Genomic DNA, 18,000 nt, shown 5'->3' on the forward strand with positions numbered 1-18,000 from the left:
TTGTTGAGGAGAGACTGGAGGATAGGTTTCCCGATTAGAGGAGAATTCTTGAAAACTGCTGACTTGTCAAATTTCGTGCGATCCTCAATATACTTCATACTACTTTTGATTTTACACTATGGCTAGTCTGCTAGGAGTCCTAACCGACGACCGTTCAAACTGTCAAGCGTATCCTATAGGATTCAGCTCCGATATGAGTAGTGGGTCCTAGTTCAATAAAATCTGATTCGGTTCCAGAAAATCTCTTGTCTTGATTCATTCTCTGTAATAGTCCTTTGAGTGTTCATCTCCGCCTGGATCAGCTCCTACTTGAAGTTCAACGAATACCTCGTTGAGGAATGTAGGTTCACAATCTGCCGTAGGGCCCAGACGCTCCACCGCTCGAAACTTTGTTCATTTCAGGAATGAATTCGATTAATTGATATTGCTTTTTTGGTCTCCTCCTCGACGAAGATTGTTTCAACAATTTCGAAATAGTTTCCTATTACTGGCTGTCTCTTTTTTTTTTTTAATTTCTGTTGCACCGGACATGCGGAGGGAACTTCCGGGGATACCATTTGTATGATATGGCGGACATAAAATTGAATTTGTGCCCATTCCGCAGTCAACACAAGGGAGTATCCTTGGTTCTATTTACACTGGTTCATGTATTACTGCACGTTCCGTGCACGTATGGGTGGATGGGTGTGTGCGTCTTACGCACATTGTCGTCTGTTCTTATCACTGCACTTCTGGATTCTAGAGCATGAGCAGTGGAGAGAGAATGAGAGCATGAGAGCGCCTTGGCGCTCCAAGGTATATAAATTCGCACGACTTGCGAGTGTGTTTGTGTATGTGTGTGAGGGTTATGTATTGACCGCGTTTTTATCCCGGGTGATGCACGCAAAGCGCATGCATTTCTGCACATATATATGATCGTTTTTTTTGCTCACACTACTCGCTCGTCTGGCTGGATAGTGCGATCCCGGTGTGCATGCGGCGTTTTTTGCTATTGCTAGTGGAAACTATATAAATATGTATTATTTCGTCTGGTTGCCGCTGCGGAACTGATTTTTGGTCTCGCCCACCTCACCACCTCCTCGGGTATGTGTGTGCATCCGTGGTGGATAATTGTCTAGATCACTTTTTGTGACATCGCTGTCAAATCGAATTAGCTGCGAAGAAGAGGATGCTTCCGATTTGATGCACCGCTGAGAATTTTTACCCACCGTAACGAAGTAGGCTACGGAGGTGAAGTGTAAATAACACAAATTAACAAAAAGTATTATTTTAGTAAGTTCCAATACTTGCAATGATTGACACAAAGGAATATTACGCTCAATATTTTCAGCCCTATATCCCACATCCATCATCATTATTTAGAGATTGAAGCTCGGCGCTATATACATCAAGGATGCATGCAAACAAAGGTGCATTGCATTTACGCTTGCACGGTGCAGACTGAAGTTTGCACACAAAGAGTGGCACCCATACTCCGATTACTCACACCACCTCCCAGTGCGGAACGCAGACTTTCGAACGAAAATCAGTCTGCCAAAGTGGTGCTATCCACGCTGCCAGCCAGACACTGAAATTATAGTTCCAATTAATTAGAGGTTCTCGTCTCGCTTACTGTGCAGCGGCACAACACTCCGGCTCACCGGGGAAGGAAGGGGCGAGGCGATTCAAATGTGTCCTGGCCACCACCACCACCCAACCGAAGTTAGCCGGATTGCGCGGCGGAGCATTATAGTCTGGCTTTCGAGGACGAACCAAGAGCTGCACTTCACGCCCTACTGGGGCAGTCGTGCGGTATTGCTACAGAGGTGATCTGTGCCTCGGTTTGGCCCTGTGCTCAAACGCGCTCTCAAATGTTGGGTCGAGGTTACCTAGCGCGGCTTTTTGTCGTCCTGCTTTTGGGGCGCACAAAATTCAGGTAGGGGAGCAACCTTACGTCGCACGCAATTAATACTTTTTTTCTCTCTCTCGATTTTTTGTTTTAAAAGGTGCAGCTGCCTGCTTTTCAGTGTATACCAAAAATTGACTGCCAACATGTGCGCGGCTTTCGTTGAGGTTCGCTAGCGCAACTGCTCACCCTGCTCTATTTGACGCACAAAATTTGGGTTTAGGAAACTATTTCAAGTCGTCAACTCTATTTCGACAAAGGACTACGTATATTTTTGTGAGTAAGGAATGAGAGAAAATCACAGTTTTGTGGATTTGTTTTTGCATCAATAATTCTTTTTGCTACAACTGCATTTTGATAACTTGCAGACTGTTTCGAATCGAAATTTTTGTATGAGTATCTGCGATGAGTATCTGCGATAATCTGGACACGTTCAAAACATTGTTTTGTTGAGAAAATTGCAGCAATGAAAGAAAGTATGTTTGATTTTGACATTCCATTATGAGTTTTCAATATGGTTACTTCCGGCACAAGAAGTCTCAACGAAACATTGCTGAGAAGTATGATGTAAGCCGTGGTGCGGTCCAGCTGGTCATTCGGAAGCATCAGATGCTTGGCAGCGTGGCTGATCGACCGGGAAGAGGACCGAAACGTAAGACTGATGCAAGAACGGACACGCTAATCATCCGGAAATAAAGAAAAATTCACGAACAACCATTCGGACGATAAAAGAAAGTTTGGATCTGGATCTTTCCAATCGCATTCGAAGACGCTTGGTGGAACGGGACCTGAAGAGCTACTTCGCCAAAAAACGACCGATGATCATCAACACCAACAGAAAAAAACGACTTCAGTTCGGAAGGACCATGTCAACAAGCCGCTGGAGTTCTGGAAGCGCATGATTTGGTCGGACGAGTCCAAGTTTAACAAGAAAAGGCGACTCCGAGTGTGACGGAAGAGCGACGGGGACCTCCACGACCGGCATCTACAAATGATTATGAAGCACGATGGTAGAAGCATCATGGTGTGAGGCTGTTTCTCGTGGGCTGGGATGCGAAACTTAGCGCAGATCAACCTGGAAGAATCCAGGCTAAAAATAGGGCTGAAGGATAACCGCACCTTCCAGCAAGATAATAACCCGAAGCATACTGCGAAGAAAACAGCAGCATTCTTCTGATCAGTTCGGATCAAACACCACCCCGACTTGAATCCTAATGAGAATTTATAGGCGATTTTGGACAGCAAGGTGAACTAAACTGATGTTATGAACAAACATAACTATACGTTGAAGAAGGCTTGGGACGAACTGGACCTCCAACACTTCCGGAACCTCGTGGAGAGCATGCCAAAGCGTTGTCAGTTGGTTATCGAGGCCACTATTTTTACTATTTTTTTAAATAAACCATGAAGTGGATTGTTTTTTGTCATACCCTCAAAGTACCATTTTTAGTAGCAGAAGTATTTTTTTGTTTTTTAAAAAAAAAAATCAACGATACTGGAATGGCAACTACTTTTACGTAGTATTGACTGGAAAACCGAAATGTTTGAAAATTTTGGAATACTTTAATGGGGGTGGATTTTTTGCGCCCATCAGTGTAAGGGGCCTCGCACCATCATGAGAACCTTTCCCGGCCCCAAAAACTTCTACACACAAATTCTCACTGATCAGCGTGATCAGTTTTGTAATATATCAAGTCTATAAGACACAAACAGACAGAAATTCATATTTGTTAGAATTATACGTATCACTCACCTTGCTTGCAATACATAAATGCCCCCGATTTGTACATTTTTGCAAAGCTGGTTTCGATTTTTTTTCTTCTTTTTTACTATTGAGATAATAGTAGGATCCCATTTATATTCTTTCGAGGGATTCAAAAAGAGCATAAAGATTAATTAAACATCATTTCGGTGGCTGGAACATTGTTGTCTAAAGAAAAGGGGGGATGGGGCAATAGTCCGTCCACATTTACATTTTGATAACATTTATATGATAAAACTGTTTATTTTTGTCTTCAGATGCAAACGCAGCTTGACCTTAAGCAACTCGGGACGAGTTATCATTTTGCAAAGGTGAAACATTGAATTGGGACGGTCAATAAAAAATAAAACGCTGTTGACCAATGCTAGATGTTGCTCGAGCGCTCAATAGGTGCTGTGCCTGTCGTGTAGCGTAACGATGGTTTGCAGTGGGGATTGTCATGTTGGGATGTATAGTATTAGTATGTAGTATACTGTGTACAAGTTTCATGGACTGAAGTTCCCGCAATCCAAAAAGAGGCAAGATACCGTGAGACTCATTCTGATACAGTTCTAGAGTTGGATACAGACTCGGAAGTCTATAAATAATTTTGAGACACCTGTTCTGCAAAGTCTGTTTTTTTAGTCTTGTTTTGCATGCATACCCCCAAACTAATAACCCGTATTGGAGATGAGAATGGATGCACGCAAAATAGAAACTGATTAATGCTTTTTGAGGCATGAAAGGTGATACTCTCTTCAGGATACAAAGGGAAGCGAGTTTTTTCTCAACGAAACTCACCTGAAAATTCCAAGACAAGGTTGAATCTAGAATGACCCCCAGATATTTGAAGCTATGCACCCTTTCGATGGGTACATCTGATATCTGGGGATCAGGACATGTTGTTATTTTCTTTCTAGGTGAATGGAAAAACATGTATTTGGTCTTCGCCAGGTTGAGTGACAATAGATTTGCCTGAAAGTAATCCCCAAGGAGAGCCAGATCATACTCTATATGTGACACTATGGTTCCCGGATCCGGGCTTGGGTAAAATAGTGCTGTATCGTCAGCAAACAGTTTTGCAGTCCCTTTTAGAGGTAGACTGCCGATGTCGTTCACATACAACAAAAATAACAGGGGTCCAATATTGCTACCCTGAGGTACCCCTATATTTATGGAACCCAATGTGCTGTTGGCATTGTGTGCTGCTACATATTGTTACCTACAAGTTAAGTAGCCGCGCACTAAATCATCAGCTACACCTCGGATTCCGTAAGTGTTCAGCTTATTCAATAAAGGGTGTGTCACATCAAATTGCATCACGGAAAAAAAGCTGTAGAAATTTAATTTTTAGGAATTATATCTTCAGCTTTCGCTTATAATCAGATAAGAGTGTATAGATCACGTTGGCCATGCTTCACTGTCAATTTTTCGTAAATTTGGAAAAATGTCGTCGAACGAAAAAGAGCGTCGTGAATTAATCCTGCGCACTCATTTCGAGAAGACGGAGTTGTCACATCGGGACATCGGTAAGATGCTGGGAATCGTCCAATCCACGGTCAGCAGAGTACTAAAACGATACTTCGAGAACCTAACCATCGACCGGAAGGTGAAGAACGGCAAAAATGGATGCTCCGTCAGTGAAAAAGATCACAAGCGCGTAGTTAAGCAGTTTAGACGTGATCCGAGAAGTCCGGTCCGGGATGTCGCCAATAAGCTGAATTTGTCAAGTTCATTCGTCCAGCGGACCAAGCAGCGGGAGGGCCTGCGTACATACAAGGTTCAGAAGGCTCCTAACCGCGACGAAAGGCAAAACATGGTGGGGAAGACGCGAGCCCGGAAGCTGTACACCGAAATGCTGACGAAGCAGCATTGCCTGGTAATGGACGACGAAACCTCCGTCAAAGCGGACTTTCTTCAGCTGCCGGGCCTGTTGTTCTTCTCCGCAGAGGACAAATTCAGCGTTCCGGAGGAGATTCGCAAGCAGAAACTATCCAAGTTTGCCAAAAAGTACATGGTGTGGCGATCTGCTCTTGCGGAAAGCGGAGCGCCCCCTTCGTGATGACCGGCACGGTAAACGGGCAGGTTTACCTTAAGGAGTGCCTACAGAAGCGCTTACTACCACTATTGAAGCAGCACGAGGGCCCGACCATCTTCTGGCCGGATCTCGCTTCGTGCCACTATTCAAAGGACGTGTTGGAGTGGTACGAAGCCAACGGGGTCACCTTCGTGCCAAAGGAATTGAACCCGCCCAACGCGCCGGAGCTTAGCCCAATAGAGAAATATTGGGCGATTATGAAGCAGGCCCTCCGGAAGAACCCAAAAGTTGTCAAATCGGAGGCGGACTTCAAGAGAAAATGGATTTCTGTTAAAAAAAAACTACAACCTGACGTTGTACAGAACCTTATGGACGGGGTAAAGAGGAAGGTGCGAGCATACGGGCTTGGGGTCGAAGTATGAATAAAAAAAAAAGCCATAAGTTGTTTAATAGTTTTTATTTTACTGTCTAAAATTTTCAAAAGGATCGATCTACTGGGCGAATTTTACAGCGTTTTTTCCGTGATGCAATTTGATGTGACACACCCTTTAGTATATTATGATCGATTGTGTCAAAGGCTTTTTAAAGGTCTAAAAAGAGTGCGTCAACTATCATCTTTCGATCAATACCACTAATGATTTCGTCTACAAGCTCAGTGACTGAAGACTTTATTTATATGATGTGATAGAAGACTTTATTTATATCGAGGAATTCGCACGATCTGTTCACAGGCATTTTTTTCAAAAATCTTGTTGAATACAGAAAACGTAGAAATCGGTCGATAGTTGCATGGATTCCAAGATTCACCGGATTTGAAGGCTGGTACTACTTTGGCCACCTTGAGACAATTCGGATAACTACCTGTGGTCGGTATTCTATTGAATATGTGTGGGCAGATCTTAGCGAAAGCCGACGAGTTCTCTTTTATCAAATGTTCCGGAACGTGGTCAGGACCGCTAGTTTTTTAACTATTCAGTTTATTAATTATAATTAAAACTTCATTTGGTGTTGAACGGGTACGGAAATATCGAGTTTTGGACATATCGAGAATAGATTTGCGGCGTGTGGTTGTTGTTTCTGGGTATTTTGTTTGATAATTCATGTCCAATTCTCGAAAAACATTTATTGTAAATATCGCACACTTCCCCATCGTTAGAAAAGATTTATCAAGGTTTATTTTCACTGTAATGAATTGTTATGGAGTGTTCAAAATGATTGATGCAAAACTCTTGTAAATCTATCAGCAAATTACTGAGCAATAATTGTGGGTACAAAAAGAAGCTTGTGTCTTCGATTTCGACCAATCAGAACGCGGAATTTCCATTTGGATAACGGTTGAGATTATTCAATTGTTGATAGTAAGTTTCATGGCATACATTATTTTATTCAATGTAAAAAAAAGTCACAGGAGGGTTGTGTCCGAGACACAACCGCATAGTTGACGTAGGATTCCGTTAGGCAATCTATTTATTTTGGATATGTTTGAAGAATTATATCGTTAAACTCTTTGATAATGATTTCATGGCCCTGAAAAGGGCCGTTTTGTTTGGTTGTTGGGTATTGTTTGTTCACTTCACCAGTGTTTACCGATTGATGATGGCAGAAGGATGCTAAACAGTCGTTGGATGGTGCGTATCAGATAAAATATGTCGAAGTGGAATGAGATATGACGAAAACCATCCTTTGTGACCCTAGACGAGATGCCTCCTGTGTTATGTGTATGGATGAAGAAAAAAAAACTCACCAACGTAATATAAGATAATTACCAATACCGAACACAGTTATCGATTTTTCTCATCAGTAAAAACATGTTACTTTAATATAGAGAAAACATATTTGAAATGGAAAAGGTGATTTTCATTCATAATTTTTACTTTCTTAGTGTTTATTCAACCCAATGTGAATTTTAATTGGACTAACAACACCTAATACTATATTTAATGCATATGAGAAATCACTTTTTCTAATATTTTTTTCACTTTTCCAATTTTTCTCGTCGTATAAACTTTCTCTGGATGAAAATGAACACAACAACACAGACAGCTTAAAAATAACGACCCATTTCCGAGCGGGAACATTGGTTTTCATTTATGGAAATTGAAACAAATCTTTCCATACATCAAGTCATTTTTAACACAACTGCTACCATATACAATTTTACACTTACACTTGTGCTAAATTTTTCACAATACACGAACGGTCATTGACATGAAATTTCAGAAGGCAACCAACATTGAAATTCCAAATCTAAAATTTTAAATTATGTGCATACAAATTGCATACAATCAATCCGTTTTCACCGTGAAGTGACGTTCGTGATCAGGCCCTTTATTTGCTAGAATTAATCGTATAACTCACCTTACTTGCAATACCAAAATGCCCCCGACTTGCATATATTTGCAATGTCGATTTCCCCCATGCAGCTTGGTTTTGATGTCTCTGTTAGGGAATACCTATCGGTAGGAATAAAAGTTCCCCCTATTTTCATGTATTTGCAATGCCGATTTCCCACAGGCAGCTTGGTTTTGATGTCTCTGTTAGGGACCCGCCGCATGTGTCGTTAATTTCGACCAATCAGAAGTGGGTATTTCCGTTAGGATAGGGGTTGAGATTTTTCAATTGTTCGATAGTTAGTTTCATGACATATATTATTTTCTTCAATATAAAAAATTGTTATGGAGTGCCGAAATCGATTGACGCAAAAATCTCATCAATCCATCATGAAATGACTGAGCAATAAGCGTTTGAAATTGGACATTGTTCACGATGTACTCGATTTTCGATTTTCAATTTGTACCCCAATATATTTTTTTTTTTTTTTTTTTGTATTATAGTGACTTTCAACGCTTCTGGCTGGTTCGTCACTTTTACCTTCCATTTTGGAAGAATGTCGGGAGTGAGAATTGAACTCGTGATCTTGAGCGTGAGAAGTATGGATGTTACCTCCACGCCAGATCGGCTCCTGTACCCCAATATGTTCCCGAAAGACGTAATCCTACGTCAAAAACTGTTATGGAGTGCCGAAATCGAGTGACGCAAAAATTTCATCAATCTGTCATGAATGACTGCATTTAGAATTGGACATCTTTCACGATGCGATCGATTTTCGTTTTCCAATTTGTACCTCCAATATGTTCCCGAAAGACGTGAAAGACGTTGAAAACCAATAGATACGCCAGTATGACCAAATAACTATGACACTTCACCCACTGTGCAGTCGTGCTCTGCATCCTAAGCCAAGGGCAGACTACGCACCCGTAGACGATCCCTGCGATCGGTGCATTCTCTTTGATGCATTTCATTGGTTCCATCATCGAGCAGCACTAACTCTAAATGGATAAAAAGAATGTGGCCACAAAGAAAGGAAAGAAACGCATTCGTTTCCGATGAACGAACCAAACATACAGATACGACAACAAATTTGCGATCGAGAACATTTAGTGCAAAAAAAAAAAAGAACGTGGAATGGGAAAAACAGAAAGAACTCCTCTTCAGACAGAGACCCAAACAGGGAAAAAAGACTCACTGCATATATGCAGCCGACGGCTGCAGAGACCGTGTATGCTTAGGAACTGGAGAGAACCCATAAAACCATTGAGAGCAGAGCGAATCTCCCGAGACGAGAGTAGTGGCGAATTATGCATTTCGCCTCACGATTCCCGCCGGTGTGGGGTGCACCACGCCCGCCGAGGGGTTTGGGTTTGATGGATTTTTTTTTCTGTGTGTCGCATTTGATGCAATTTCTTTGTGTAGTGTCTGGCCGTCCACCACCGATGGCTGCGCTGCTGCTGCTGCATACTGGAGGAATGGGTTTAGTTTTCTGCCAGGATGGAGCATCTCGCAAGTTTCGCATCGTCATCGGTGGAGTGTTTTTGTGTGTCAAACCGAACCCACCGCCGCCGCTCTCGCCCTATAACCGAACAGCATCTTCTGCAGCAAAGGATCGAACAAAGAATCGTCTGAAACCCTAAATAATCTTGGCTATCTGTCTGTCTGTCCTTGGTGTAGCCGGGGGTTGTGCTTCGATCGAATCGGTAGAATAGCGTATTCCGCAAGGGTTTGCTAAACCGTTTCTTGAATATGACTTCCAACGATCGGCATTTGATTCGATAGAGAATCGAATGGTTTTATCGTGGGAAACTAACGTCGAACAGTTCCCATCAAAAACGGCAGGTCATATTTTGTCCCATATAAAATATATGCGTTTTCAAGAGGATCGACCAACGGCACGATTTTTCGGGGGGTTTTCCTTGCGCCAGAACAATCAGAAACCCCTCTCAGGCACAGTGTGTGGTTCCTTTCCATATGAGAAGGGGAGGAAAAAGGTAGGTTTCAGTTGTCACATTTGAATTTTAACGGAATGCGCGCCTTCTGGCGTCGCGCGCACCGTGGCATATGTTCCTTGTTACACTTTAGAAGGGTCCCGGAGTTGCCCTGCTCGCGTCTGGGGTTCAAATTAATTTAGTGTCATACCTTTTGTCCTTTACTTTTATATTATTAAGAACCATAACACTAACCCAAGTATGTGCCGAAGTCAAAAGGATCGGATAGATTCCGTCCATAATATTTGAAAGTCCAAGATGGCAGTAACAAGAAACAGAGTCTTTTCTGATATTATCATCGATTTGAGTGCTAAAAACATTTTGCATCTTTTTTATTGCCATTAATGTAACTCGACCAATTTTGTTGGGATTCTGTCGATGTAAATATTACACTATAAAGTATTTTCATTCAAAATTCCAGCCAACTTCACCCACAATCTAGAAGGGTAGTAACTATTCAATTTGGCCGAAAATTGTTTTTCGAAGTATGCCATGAATTTCCATGATATAAATGACTCAATAGGCCATATGAATAGAAACAAAATTCAGCTTTACTTTAATCGAGCAGTCGGTTAGTGAGATTGAGTTTTTACTACGTTTGGTATGAAACAAAAGTACAGGAAAACTTCGATATAACGTACCCTCGATACAACGTCACTCGATACAACGTACATTTTACTTCGATATAAAGTACACATTTTCAAAGTCCAAAGGAATAATTTTTTGAATATTGTTTTTCTGAAAGAACAATAAATTATCTGTATTTTGATACTGAAGCTTTTTTTGTACCTTTAGCCAATCCCGAAATACAACTGTTTTGTGATTCTGGATTCTAAATGAATAGAATTTCAATCGACAGAATTTTGATCGGAAACATCATGAGAAACATCATGGGTTGGTTTCGTCTTCTAGTTGAATTTATTCATTAACCTTACTAAACTTTCACTTCCTGACATGTATTTCCATGTTCGCCGGGTACTCCTGGCCAGTACCTCCCGGCCAAGCGCACGCAGCGATGTAGCCGCTTTTCCCTCGATCTTCCTCTTCAGCATCCTTTGGAGCATCTTGTCGCTCAGGGTCGTCGGCCGTCCCGAACCGGGCTTTCTTTCGATGCCAAGATGTTGTAGACGCCGGAACGGGCGTATCCGGCGTCCACAAAGTACCGCGCGAAGTCCGTTTTCGGCGCGGCCCGATAACGTTCTTTGAACGCGCTCAATTCTGAACGGAGTAGCTTCACTGTGTTCGCCATCACGGTTAGAGTTCGACAGATAGAGCTGCCGATCTTTCAATCCTGACTCATGGGTTACTATGATTGACGCTGCATGGGTAGTTTCGTCAGTGCGTGTGAAGGTAAACCAATGAAATTTTTGTCCATTTTTTTAATGCAAACGTTAGCTGATTTCGTATGAATAAAACAGCATTTATCAAGTATTTACTTCGTAATTATCAAGTGTGCTCATGAGCAGACTTTGGGTCTGAAAACAATTCCATCTATTCGGATGTCATATCCGATTTATATTCAATACTGCTATCTTGCACTTAAAGTTAAACAAGATATAACATGACGCGTCGAACATTCCGTTACCACTACTTTGTGGCATCGGTCCTGAATTTGTGAAAAATCGAATTACCAAGCCCACAAACTACGCAGAGAAAGGGATGACGACAATTTTAAGCAGTTGTATGGGTTTAGTCGCGAAAATGTTTTTTTTAACAAGAACAAGAAGGTCTTTATGTGATTTATTTTCTTCCGGATTTGTTCGCCATCCATTTCTTCTTGCTTGAAACGGTTCTTCTTACAGCCGCTATCGCTATCTTCCGGGATCGCCGGGAATCGACTACCTGATCAACTGTTTTCCCGATTTTCCCCACTTTTGCCGCTGCTAACCAATTCCTCGACAGACTCTGACTGATTGTAAATTTATAATTACAAATTAGTATTTTTAGTAACAATTAAAAACTCAACTCACCATTGTTAACCAGAATATATTCTTCAAGTATCTCGATGGTTATATTGTCAAAAATCATCACAAATACACTATCTGTCCAAAAAAACCAAAGGATCACAACACGGGCAAGCAAAGTGACGTTTTGAAACCAAACCTAAACAATCAGTTGACAGATGTTTGACAAAAAAAACTAAAAAAAACTGTGTTCGATATTTGAACATGCGTTAAAATGAAATTAGTAAAGTAAACTTTTATTCATACGGTTTCAAGTAAATACTAGGAAAGTTTACTTTACTTGGAAACGAGTAGAATAAGTAAATACTTTTTTTTTATTCATATGGCCTAATGTCCTGGACAAAAGTTAATGAAGATGGTAGAGTTTCGAACGACATAGCATGCTTTGTCATGATTATTTTGCAAATCGTGATCTTAGTATTTGTGTTTATCTTTGATTGCCTACCATATCCATGTGAATGTGCTATTTTCAGTGTGTTTTAGCAATTGAAAACAGACATTCTCTAATAGTTCCCGCTGATTGAGAGGATAATGCGACAGCGTGCAGTGAACATTTGTGAAATCACGTCGAAAAAGACGGAGTGATATTTTTATCTGCCATTTTCATTCCCCCGCGTTTATAGAAACGAACCAACTTTCATTATTTTAACAACACGAAGTTGATATTTTAAAACGTCTCAGTGTTGGTGTGTTGGCGGTTCAGAAGTTGCAATCCATTGAGTGATTTGCAACTTCTGAACCGCCGACTAACGAAAATCCTTCGGTAAGGAACGGGTAAGCGCTCTCTTATGGTCATTGGAATCGAATCAGGTATTTCCCTGTCCGGAAGGGCAGGCCACTGTAGAAAAGTAAATCCAGAGGGTAAGCTACTGTTCCTCGTTCGTGATTCCATTGAGCCGCTCTTTAAGAATTTCTATAACCAGAATGATATGTGACAATGTAAAATTCGAAGAACTGCGTTACGTAATTTGTGCACGACGCCTTAACAGTCAGTATTAGGTTTGATGTATTTGATGATGATGAAGGAATAAGTACTTCATCATACTCTTCATCTTCAATATTCCTTAAATTTCGCGAAACCCTCGCCATCACGGTTCGGACCACCTTGAAATCCACTTTTTCGACACATCTGATGACATGGCCCAATACGACTCGATTGGCCACGCCTGGGGTACGTTTGGGGGATTGTGTTACCAGAACATAATATCCTCATCCTTATGGTGCTTTTTTGCAAAAGCAACCATTTTTGGCAAACAGTTCTTCCTATACCTACCTCCGAATGCTGTAGAAGTCTTCATTGATCGATTGACCAGGTTTTGGCATCTCATAGTGGATAACACTCTTTTAATCCCACCAGAATTTATTACTTAGCCAACATGGATATTCGGCTTCTGCGTTGAGTTCTTGGTTGGCCGGGCTCTACACACGATCTTTTGCATTTTAATTTTTTGTAGTGAATCCATTTTCGTCCACAGTGACGACTCGATACAAAAAAGAGTTCCTTTTATACTTTTCAAACAACATTTCGGACATGCAAAATCGCCGTTCGTCAATTCTTGTAGAACATCATCTCCTTACTTTTAGATGTAACCTGCGGTTTTGAATCGTTTAGAAATAGTTTGTCGAGTTACTCGCAATGATTCTGCAAACTCAATTTGTGCTTGACAAAAATCTTGATCGAGTAATGTATCTAATTCTCCGTCTTCAAACTGTTTTGGTTGACCAGAACGCTTTTGACTTTAATTACAAAAATCAACACTTTTAAATCGTCCAAACCATTCTCCACAAAATCTCTCCGATGGTGCAGAGTCATCATAAACTGTAACAAGCATTCGATGCGCTTCAGCTGCACATTTCTTCCAATGCATCCCGCAAATGGTGGTTATTTGAAGCGAAACTCGACACTTTTAACGCAGTATAAATTGAACTTGTTCTGCAAAACTCAAAAACTTAATATAAAAAAAATAATTTTGTGCTAGATGTCGACACTTCACGATTCAGCAAAAATCAGCTGTCGCCGTCGACTTTTTATAGCACCTTGAGCCATCGTGTGAAAACGGAACGAATTGAGTTGCCCATCCAATATATTTTGTTTATACATTACTTTTTTATACAATGAGTTGAGTGATGAGTTAACACATTCGACGCCCCGTCACCCACATATGGGTGACACTTTCCTCGTTCTAATTGAATAGGATTTTTAGAAGGAATTTGATAAAATAGGCACCTAAATGTAACTATAGGATATGAAGAAAAATAATAAAATCATAGCCATAATATTATACTGTTTATACTATACTTTTTATTAATTTATAGTACGGATGGTTTGTACTGCAGTTTTTTGCAAAACCCCTATAATATGACTTTGGCATGTGTTATTACCATCAATTCGTCTTAAATTGAAAACAAACATTGCTAGATCATGTAAAAGTTATCTACAAACTAAGTTTGATCTTCATTTATGAATTTATTCGCAAGTTGGGCCCTGCAAGAAACTCAAAAACGTCGCGTTGGGCGACGAACGTGTTAAGAATGTATGTGATTTCATTGAGATTGAAAATTAAAAACTTATCTGGTTTGATATTGAACTCTCCATCTCCGTCAACTCAAATGGATGGGTACTTTGGAACAACAATCTGTCAGCAAAATCAAGTATCCTGTAATTACAAATGAATATTTGCATAAATAACTATTCAGGAATAAATACCCAAAATTTCGACATTCACCCATTGTGCTCATTCCACCGCCTCCACCCCAACTTGCTGGACCCTGCACACTCTCCTTGCAACATTTTGTATACATATTCGGTTTTTCTCCCATGCTTGCCCGTATCATGCTCCTCTCTTTCGGAGAGCAGTTTTATGTGCCAAAAGAGATAGCATACCGGCGTTTTTCCACACTAGACAACGCGATCCTTTCGCGGAGAGCCAGAGAATCACATCTCGCGAGTGGAACCACTCAGTTCTGTCGAAGCACGCCATGCTTGCGAAGTCACCGCGCCGAAGGCTCTCTTCTCACTCTCTCCCGGCGTTGGTATTGGTGTTAGGTATCGAATATTTTGTTCTAGAAGCAAGACACGAACCACCCCGTCATCGTCGTCGCCACCCCCCCAGGCGAACGAACCCACTGGAGCGCAATCTGGATCATCACTCATCGGAACCCCGAGCGGTGGCTGGGTGAGAGGAAGAAGAGTGGCGCAAGATGCAGGAAAGAAAATACCGGAGCACATAATCTGGTTGACTGGCTGCAGAGAAGTTCCCCCCAACCATCTCATATCAGGGCATCGGAGCATAGAAGGCGCAGGGGTATTCTATGTACAACAGGAATATACCGGCAAGTAGACGGGTGCTCGATGTGTTTGTGTACTTGTACTTTGGTGGTGGAGACACATCCAGCCAAACCCCACCGGCAGCAGCAGCAGTTGTGGTGTCACGATAGTGCAGCCAACACAAAAAGAGGGTACACCGGGATCTTCTTCCACGGGCTTGAACCGTATCACCGAAGCGGACACACACTCACGCCGGATAGTGGGACTGTCCAGACGCTGGAACAAGTGCATCGTGATCAGTTCCTGCAGGACTACCGACAGTCTTTGTCTAGGGAATCGAACGTTTAGTCTGGAGGAGAATCGATTTACACGAAACCACAAATTGGTAATTAGTGTTGAGTTCGAATAGAAGCACAACACCGGTCGCGACGGTCCAAGCCATTGAAAGCCTTGGTGAGCGCAAGAAAATACCCCAAAGGAAAGAACCGAATAGCAGTAATCGCTTTTTCTCCCCCGGGGTGGGGGTAGAGAGCTGCGGTGTGACTGTGCCACGGGGTGTACTGTTGTTGTTGTTGTTGTTGTTGGCGGTGTGGTAGAAGGTTCTCACCGGTCGCGTTTTCAAAAAGGGAGAGCCGGTTCGAAATCGAGAGCGAAAGCCTGGTCGTCTCGTCTCCGCACTCTTTGCGTGTTGATGTTGTGTTGAGGGAGTGCCGGGAAAATTGAAGGTGTGTGCAGAGTGCCGGTCGTGAGAATCAGGGACAGAGGTGGAAGGGTGGAAGGAAGGATAGTGTAGTAGTAAGTAGCAGCAACCGGCCAGACATACCTCCCGAGAGGATTGTCGTTGGGTACGACAGGAGCAGCAGACAGGCAGAACGAGGAACGAGGTAAGCTTCCATCCGGTCTTTGCGTTTCGCATGAGATCTTCGATGGATCTTTGGGTAGCAAACCACAAGGCTCGCTGCGTTGTTGACAGTAATGATGACGATGATGATGGTGGTGATGATTATGATTCTGGGCGGTGGATAAAAGATTCTCACTCTCAATCATCGCTCATACTTTTTTACACATGTTTTACTTACGTGAATACGGTGTGTGGTGTTTTTTTCTGCGTGAGAACGCTGTTTCGTCTTTTTGTTTTATTTTTGTACTCTCGTACGATGTATTTATGCTTGTCAGTTGCAATTTACACATGTTTGTAGTGTAGTACGAATCGGTTTGTTCATTTCCTGTGTCGCTAGAGCCTTGCTGAATTCCATTGCGTGGAGACTTATAATGTTCCTGGAATAGATAGAATGCGGCGTTAGTCTCGTTATCTTATAGCGAAAAACCTATAGCAGTAAATTCGATTGTTTTTCGGCGATTCAATAAACCATGATTGCAATCATCACGCAAATGGTCACGTTATAGTATCTATGTAATGCAGAAATAGACAGTAAACTGCCATTAGGGTACACGCACAGATCATTATAATCAGAATCGATACATAAATCACAAGTGATGGCAAAAATTATAAGTACACTCCTAGTGTAAGTTATTTTTCCATTGTCGCGTGCTTGTTTTATATGCTGGTGGCTGTGATGTGGTACAAATATGAAATTTATGGGGGTTACGAATTGAAAAATCAAAAACGATCCCATCGTGAAATATGTCCAATTTCAAACGCTTTTTTTTGCTCAGTGATTTGATGGAGGATTGGTGAGATTTTACCGTTATTCGATTTGGGCACTCCATAACAATTTATTACATTGAAAAAAATAATATATATATCATGAAATCAACTATCTAACGATTGAAAAATCTTAACCATAATCTAAACTGGAATCCCGGGTTCTGATTGGTCGAAATCGACGATACAAACAGTACCCAGGGTTACCATATCTACAAGATAATCTGTATTTATACAGATTATTCAGACTTTTTGAAACCAAGAATCTGTCAAGTTTTTAAAACAACGCTCCAATATTATTTATAGCCTGGTCAATTATATTTCTTCCCATCTCACCAATGTTATACATAGAGCATTTGAATCTATCTGAAAAAGATTCATTTTGGCATTTATGCGTAGCGTGGTGTACTGCTTTTTTATGTTCGATCAAAGAAGAAAATATGACATAGGAGAAAAATAACACTGTTCATCTTTCTCTTACAAAAGTATCACCGCCGTGAATATTCTAAATACATAGCTTTATAACACAGATAGGAGAAAAAGCTGATAAAAGGAATGAAATATAGCAGAATAGTTTTTGTAGTCCAAGAATCCCGTCCTAAAGAATAAAACTGAATTGAACGAAGAAATAAATATATTGTTCGCGCATTTGCTAAGCTGAAAGAAGTTTTTTGAATTTGAATCCAAAGTGAAGTTTGAGTATTGTTCGACCATTTTTGAGCCATTCCCAACCAAAGTTCTTGTTTTAAGGATTGAAAATATTTAACAGAATCATCTATGCGCTTTGATGTAGGATTACGTTCTCTGGAACATCTAGCGAGTACAAATTGAAAAACTAAATATCGGTCGCGTCACGAAAATGATACTCAAGAAGACTCTTACTGGAGTCCATTGTTAAAACGCATCTAGAGAGATTTAACTACGACCGAAACATTTTATAGATTTTTGACAGCATCTGAAGAAGCCACATGAACCTACGTCGGTGTTGAAGCTGAGAAACTAAAGCTGCTGAACTAGGCGAAAGCAGAAAAAATATAAATCTAAATAGAATCAGAACCTGTCCGTAATATGAGCATATGGTTTGAAACCAATGTACTGGAAAAAAGGTAATGAAGG

General features: G+C 41.2%; 1 protein-coding gene and 1 long non-coding RNA gene across 6 annotated transcripts in view; one reads left to right on the plus strand and one right to left on the minus strand.

The window, feature by feature from the left end:
* The window catches only part of LOC129763244 (RNA-binding protein MEX3B), a 90,843-nt gene that overhangs the window by 13,834 nt on the left and 59,009 nt on the right, over positions 1-18,000 (plus strand). The window contains exon 1 of one of the 3 annotated variants that reach the window (XM_055762118.1): positions 15,381-16,102. The exons of the other annotated variants lie outside the window; for them this stretch is intronic. The gene's annotated coding sequence lies outside the window, so the exon portion shown is untranslated. Of the gene's footprint in view, positions 1-15,380; positions 16,103-18,000 lie in introns of those variants that run through there. 3 annotated transcript variants of the gene reach the window in all.
* Positions 14,281-18,000, minus strand: part of LOC129763246 (uncharacterized) — a 29,555-nt gene continuing 25,835 nt past the window's right edge. The window contains exons 3-5 of one of the 3 annotated variants that reach the window (XR_008740849.1): positions 16,298-16,496; positions 16,042-16,229; positions 14,281-14,607 (exon numbers count right to left, since the gene is read on the minus strand). This is a non-coding gene — a long non-coding RNA (uncharacterized LOC129763246). Of the gene's footprint in view, positions 14,608-14,676; positions 16,230-16,297; positions 16,497-18,000 lie in introns of all 3 variants that reach the window. The other 2 variants (XR_008740848.1, XR_008740850.1) reach the window with 2 other exon arrangements.

This window comes from Toxorhynchites rutilus, chromosome 1 (genome assembly GCF_029784135.1).
Source record: "Toxorhynchites rutilus septentrionalis strain SRP chromosome 1, ASM2978413v1, whole genome shotgun sequence".
In the NCBI taxonomy this organism is placed as follows: domain Eukaryota; kingdom Metazoa; phylum Arthropoda; class Insecta; order Diptera; family Culicidae; genus Toxorhynchites; species Toxorhynchites rutilus.